We start from the raw sequence: 6,318 nt of genomic DNA on the forward strand, positions 1-6,318 counted from the left end.
TTTATTTATTTTGCGTTTGGCTACTCCGAGTCTTGTTGCTGCACACAGGCTTTCTCTAGTTGCAGCGACCGGGGGCTATTCTCTAGTTGCGGTGCATGAGCGTCTCATTGCAGTGGCTTCTCGTTGCAGGTGTGGGTTCGGTAGTTGTGGCAAAAGGGCTTAGTTGCCCCACAACTGTGGAATCTTCCTGGACCAGGGATCGAACCCGTGCCCCCTGCGTTGACAGGTAGATTCTTAACCACTGGACCACCAGGGAAGTCCTGTGTTGCTTTCTATATCTACCATTTGAGATGGTAGGATTATGAACTGATTCGTCTAAAATGCAAGTACAATTGGTCTTTGTGCAAATGTACATTCTCATTTTACAGAATCTCTTGTTTTACTTTTGAGCACCAAAAATGTGTAAGATACAGGTTTGAATAAAGTTTCACCGCATCACCCAATGTTTAGCATAGGGGATGGCATTCCAGTTGAGCTATTTCAAATTCTGAAAGATGATGCTGTGAAAGTGCTGCACTCACTATGCCAGCAAATTTGGAAAACTCAGCAGTGGCCACAGGACTGGAAAAGGTCAGTTTTCATTCCAATCCCAAAGAAAGGCAATGCCAAAGAATGCTCAAACCACCGCACAATTGCACTCATCTCACATGCTAGTAAAGTAATGCTCAAAATTCTCCAAGCCAGGCTTCAGCAATACGTGAACTATGAACTTCCAGATGTTCAAGCTGGTTTAAGAAAAGGCAGAGGTGCCAGAGATCAAATTGCCAACATGCACTGGATCATCGAAAAAGCAAGAGAGTTCCAGAAAAACATCTATTTCTGCTTTATTGACTATGCCAAAGCCTTTGACTGTGTGGATCACAATAAACTGTGGAGAATTCTGAAAGAGATGGGAATACCAGACCACCTGACCTGCCTCTTGAGAAACCTATATGCAGGTCAGGAAGCAACAGTTAGAACTGGACATGGAACAACAGACTGGTTCCAAATCGGAAAAGGAGTATGTCAAGGCTGTATATTGTCATCCTGCTTATTTAACTTATATGCAGAGTACATCATGAAAAATGGTGGGCTGGAAAAAACACAAGCTGGAATCAAGATTGCTGGGAGAAATATCAATAACCTCAGATATGCAGATGACACCACCCTTATGGCAGAAAGGGAAGAGGAACTCAAAAGCCTCTTGATGAGAGTGAAAGTGGAGAGTGAAAAAGTTGGCTTAAAGCTCAACATTCAGAAAACAAAGATCATGGCATCCAGTCCCATCACTTCATGGCAAATAGATGGGGAAACAGTGGAAACAGTGTCAGACTTTATTTTGGGGGGCTCCAGAATCACTGCAGGTGGTGACTGCAGCCATGAAATTAAAAGATGCTTACTCCTTGGAAGGAAAGTTATGACCAACCTAGATAGCATATTGTAAAGCAGACATTACTTTGCCAACAAAGGTCCGTCTAGTCAAGGCTATGGTTTTTCCAGTGGTCATGTATGGATGTGAGAGTTGGACTGTGAAGAAAGCTAAGCGCTGAAGAACTGATGCTTTTGAACTGTGGTGTTGGAGAAGACTCTTGAGAGTCCCTTGGACTGCAAGGAGATCCAACCAGTCCATTCTGAAGGAAATCAGTCCTGGGTGTTCATTGGAAGGAATGATGCTGAAGCTGAAACTCCAGTACTCTGGCCACCTCATGCGAAGAGTTGACTCATTGGAAAAGACTCTGATGCTGGGAGGGATTGGGGGCAGGAGGAGAGGGGGATGACAGAGGATAAGATGGCTGGATGGCATCACCAACTTGATGGACATGAGTTTGAGTGAACCTCAGGAGTTGGTGATGGACAGGGAGGCCTGGCGTGCTGCAATTCATGGGGTCACAAAGAGTCGGACACGACTGAGTGACTGAACTGAACTGAACTAGTCCATAATTCATAATATACATAAGAGGTATCTATGTCAAAGGAGCTAAATCATTTTCCTAAAAAAAAATTAACAATATATATCTTTGTGGGTTTCCCTGGTGGCTCAGTGGTAAAGAAGCCTCCTGCCAGTGCAGTACACATGGGTTTGATCCCTGGGTCAGGAAGATCCCCTGGAGAAGGAAATGGCAACCTACTCTAGTATTCTTGCCAGGGAAATCCCATGGACAGAGGAGCCTGGTGGGCTACAGTCTATGGGATCACAAAACAGTTGGACACTACCTAGAAACTAAACAACAAGTATATTTCTGGCTAGTATCTGGCAGACATTATGTAAAGACTCGAATGAAAAAAAAACTTCAATTATATACAAGGATCTATCTAATTAGATTATCTACTATATAGTAAAATATGTATATTTTATTACTTTTGCTATTTATATAATATTTGATTAATATCATTTCCCAATAAACTCTAAGGTCCGGCAAGACCTATTTGCTTTGTGCACCAGGACTTAGAACAGTGCCAGACGCATTAAAAAAAAAACTCAGTAACTATATATTCAAATATTTATTGAATGCCCCTAAATATCAGGCCCAGTGCCAGGCACTCAATTGTTATTCCAATGAGTCTCTCCTTTTCCCAGGAGGAGAGAGTTTAATGAAAAGAGCATTAAGGGTCATGATTCTATTCCTGCTTCTGCACTAGCTCTGTGGCCTTGAGCAAGTTATTTAACCTCTCTGAGCCTTAGGGAGGAAAATTCTTATCTCCAGTAGATCCTTCATAAAGCAGTCTTTCTAGAACCTCCCAGGTTGAATGTGTTTCTTTCACCTCTACTGAGTACAGATAACATCACTTAACTCATGGGAAACATACCAAGGGCAGCTGTGAGGTGATTTTAGTGAAAGGTAGGCATGTTATTAAGTTGATTATCTTTCAATTCTTCATATTACTTCAGGAGAAAGCCTCATTTGACATCTAATAACTCGCTAGAATCTGATTGAAGAGAGAAGGAGCCCCAGGCTCAACGGCTGTAGCAAAGCAACACAATCAAACGAGAATTTAATAATATGGCTTTACTTTCAATATACTCATTTAAGACAAACAATACTGTTTTGTCATTTATGATAAGGATATTGAATTTCCCTCCATTTAAAGAAGTGGGTGGCTTTAAATAAAATTATTAAGCCTTGACTGTCACTCAGGGCTGGCCTTCTCCCCACTAACCTCAGCCTCTAGTCTCAATATTTCCTAATTGCCTGTCCCAGTTAGGTCAAAGGAACCTTTTCTCCTCCAAAATGGGGCCATTACCCTGGGCCTGATCCTGATTGGCCTATGCTGGTCACACTCCTTTCTTGACCCAATCCCTTTGGCCAGGCGTGGGATGTATTGATGGATTTAGATCAACTGAGCGCCCCTCCCCCTGGTCAGGATGCAGTAATGTCCATGCCAACCTGCTGGGAGTAAGGGAAGAGAATTCTCCAAGAGAAAATGTAAGGAATGGTCCCCGTGGAAGCCGGGAGCTATTGCTGACTTCCCTGAGCCATTTCACTCTGACCCTGGGCTGTAATGCACTCCCCTGCAGGAGTGTGGGGAAAACACTAACCAGTCACACTCCTATGGCTAAGGCAGAGTGATAGCTCAGCAGTTCAGAGCCTGTCAGAGCCTGTCTCCCATTAGGTGCTCAGGAAGGACGCGTTCCCTCCATCAGAGAATAGTCCAAGGCTGGCGGAAGTCGCCCTGCTGCCCGTCTCCGCGTTTTATGGGGTGTTAACAGCTCTGCCTCTCTGGTAATAAAACCAGGGATGCTGCTTTCAAATCTTCTGGAACTGCTGGGGGACTTCACACACACCTGCTGCCGGAGCCCCAGACGTGGGGGCGAGGGGCGGGGCCCGGGGCGCTCCCAGAAAGGCTCACTGCTGCCATCAAGGGGCGCCCTGTGCACCCCGTCTCCAGGGTCCTGCGCCCAGCCTTCACGGCAGCCGCAGCTCCACGTGTCGGGACCCTAGGGACCGGGTCCCGGAAGCCAGGTCTTCGACCAAATGCGAAAGAGGTGGAGAGAGTCAGGATGTGCCCTGCAGGGAGGAGATGGGACATTCCTCCTGGGGTCCCAGATGGCGTGGGGAAGAAAAGCTATTAACGAGGAAATAAAGAAAACAGCAGGTCAATTAGCGCCACTCGAGCAGCCTCAAGGGACCACCTGAGGCTGAGCCCCTCTACCCCTCGGCGCGTAGCCCCGCCATCCCTTAACCCCACTCGCTCGGGCTCCGGAGCGCTTCCTCTCTGAGCCCCTGAGGCGTTGAGGATCCCGGCTTTTTGTTTTCTTTTTTTGTGAGTGCTAGTCAGCCTGGTATACTGCTCATCCACCCCGCCCCTTTCTTTTCATTGTTTTTCTCGTTGCAGTCTCCTTTACCCCTGCCCCAACGCCCTCTTAAGTGCATTTGGTTGAAGGAAAAATTGACCCCCTAGAAGTCTCTTTGCATTATACCCAAGACAGTATTGGAACAGCCTAATGGCCCTAGGAATACCCTTGGGGCCCTTCTTCTCATAAACCAAACCTCTGAAGTGGAAGAAAACCGTTTTCCGATCCTGTCAATCGCCTTTAAAACCGAGACTCAACTAGAGGGACAGGCTTGGACCTTCTAGATCATAACTGTGCCTGCAGGGCTGAAACCTGTGACCACCACCCCCCCCCCCCAAACCCGGAGCTGAGTGAGGTAAGAGGCAAACCAGCTTCCTTCTGTTGAGTACCTACCAGGCCCAGGTCTGACCAGGCATCCAAATGCTGTTACTGAACCCATTTTACAAAAAGGAAGTTGAGGTTTGGGCATGAGGGACTTGCCCAAGGTGGCCTCCTTTGTAAGCTGTAGATTTAGGTCAGGAATCCTGGTCTGTGGTTCTTCAGATGCTCTCGAACCTCTTCTCATGCCTCATCTGATTCTCGCTGATTATTAGTGATTTTAGCCACCACTCAAGTTAATACAATCAGCTACAAACGGAGTGACTGCTGTTTTCCGTTGTGGCTGTGTTAACCCTTTGTAGACCACTTGCAGCTTCTAAAACTCCACCTTAAAGAAGACTGTATTTCATTTACTTGACTAGGCAGTGGAGGTGTGGCACTTGTCAGCTGTCCTGCAGGCTGGTGAATCTAGGTGCAATCTGGCATTCACATGCGTGCACTTTACATAGAAACGCATCTGCCCACACTGATATCAGAATCAAGAAAGCATATTTCCTTGCTTACATTTTCTGATGCAGATTTTTCTCTTTTTCAGTGTCCTTGGGCTTAAAGCCTTCATAAAACACTGTAATCTTAAGTCACAATGACTGTATATTTCCTTTTCAGATGTGAGAAATGAGAAAAGCCATAGTCCTAGATTAATACCATCGAGTTTAAAATGGAGTGTCGGTTCAAGTCTGAGATTTAGAGCAACATCTTTACCAATTCTCCAGTTTCCCCCTTGAAGAAAAATTTCCATTATCTTAAGACCTGCTTATCATGTCAGAAGAAAATTCTCCGATTTCTTTAGCTGCATTTCTCCTTTTGTTTTGTCTTAATGATGTAGAAAAACTAAATGTACTAATAAAAAATAACTGGATGTCATAGAAGCAGCACAAAAAAGGGACCAACAATCTAAGTTTTAAAAATGAAATTAAGACCTATGTTTTCTAGTTGTTGTTTAGTTGCCAAGTTATGTCCTGCTCTTTTGTTACCTCATGGTTCCTCTCTCCTTGGGGTTTCGCAGGTAAGAATACTGGAGTGGGTTGCCACCTCCTTTTCCGGGGGATCTTCCTGACCCAGAGGACAAACCCCATCTCCTGCATTGGCAGGCAGACTCTTTACCACTGAGCCACCAGGAAAACCCCCCAAATATGGACCACTTCACAGATTTGTGTGTCATCTTTGCACAGGGGCCATGCTAATCTTCCCATATACCTTCTAGGCTGTGAGAAATAGAGCTGTCACCTCTCCCTGTTTATGGAGTGTCTATCATGTGCCAGGCCCAGGGCTAGGCACTGAAAACAAAATAGACTCGGTCCTAGCCTCCATGGACTCACAGAGTCATGGGGCAGACAGGCTTGAGGTCACTAGCTACTAATTAAACCGTTCCGGGGAATATCGAAACATAGCAGGAGAATCAAATCTGACTTGGGGCCTAGAAAGTTTCCCCAAGGAAGGAAGAATCCCAGCTGAGTTGAAAAAGAGAGAGCCAGGCAAGGAGCACTTGAAGTTTTGGAGAACATGCGTGAGGACAAGAAGACAGGAGAGCCTGGTGGGATGGAAAAACTGAGAAGATTCCAGAATGACTGAAGGGGAAAGATAAGGAAGAGAATGGTGACAGGTGACGTTGGAGAGATCCTAGCATATTACTGAACATGACTTGGCCAGGCTATTCTCAGTGCTAT

The 6,318-nt window shown here is 45.6% G+C and overlaps 1 pseudogene; it reads right to left on the reverse strand.

Moving 5' to 3' along the window:
- Positions 1 to 5,778: 5,778 nt before the first annotated feature.
- Positions 5,779 to 5,872, reverse strand: LOC138088073 (U6 spliceosomal RNA; annotated as a pseudogene).
- Between the last annotated feature and the right edge of the window lie 446 nt (positions 5,873 to 6,318).

This window comes from Capricornis sumatraensis, chromosome 10 (assembly GCF_032405125.1).
Source record: "Capricornis sumatraensis isolate serow.1 chromosome 10, serow.2, whole genome shotgun sequence".
NCBI lineage: Eukaryota > Metazoa > Chordata > Mammalia > Artiodactyla > Bovidae > Capricornis > Capricornis sumatraensis.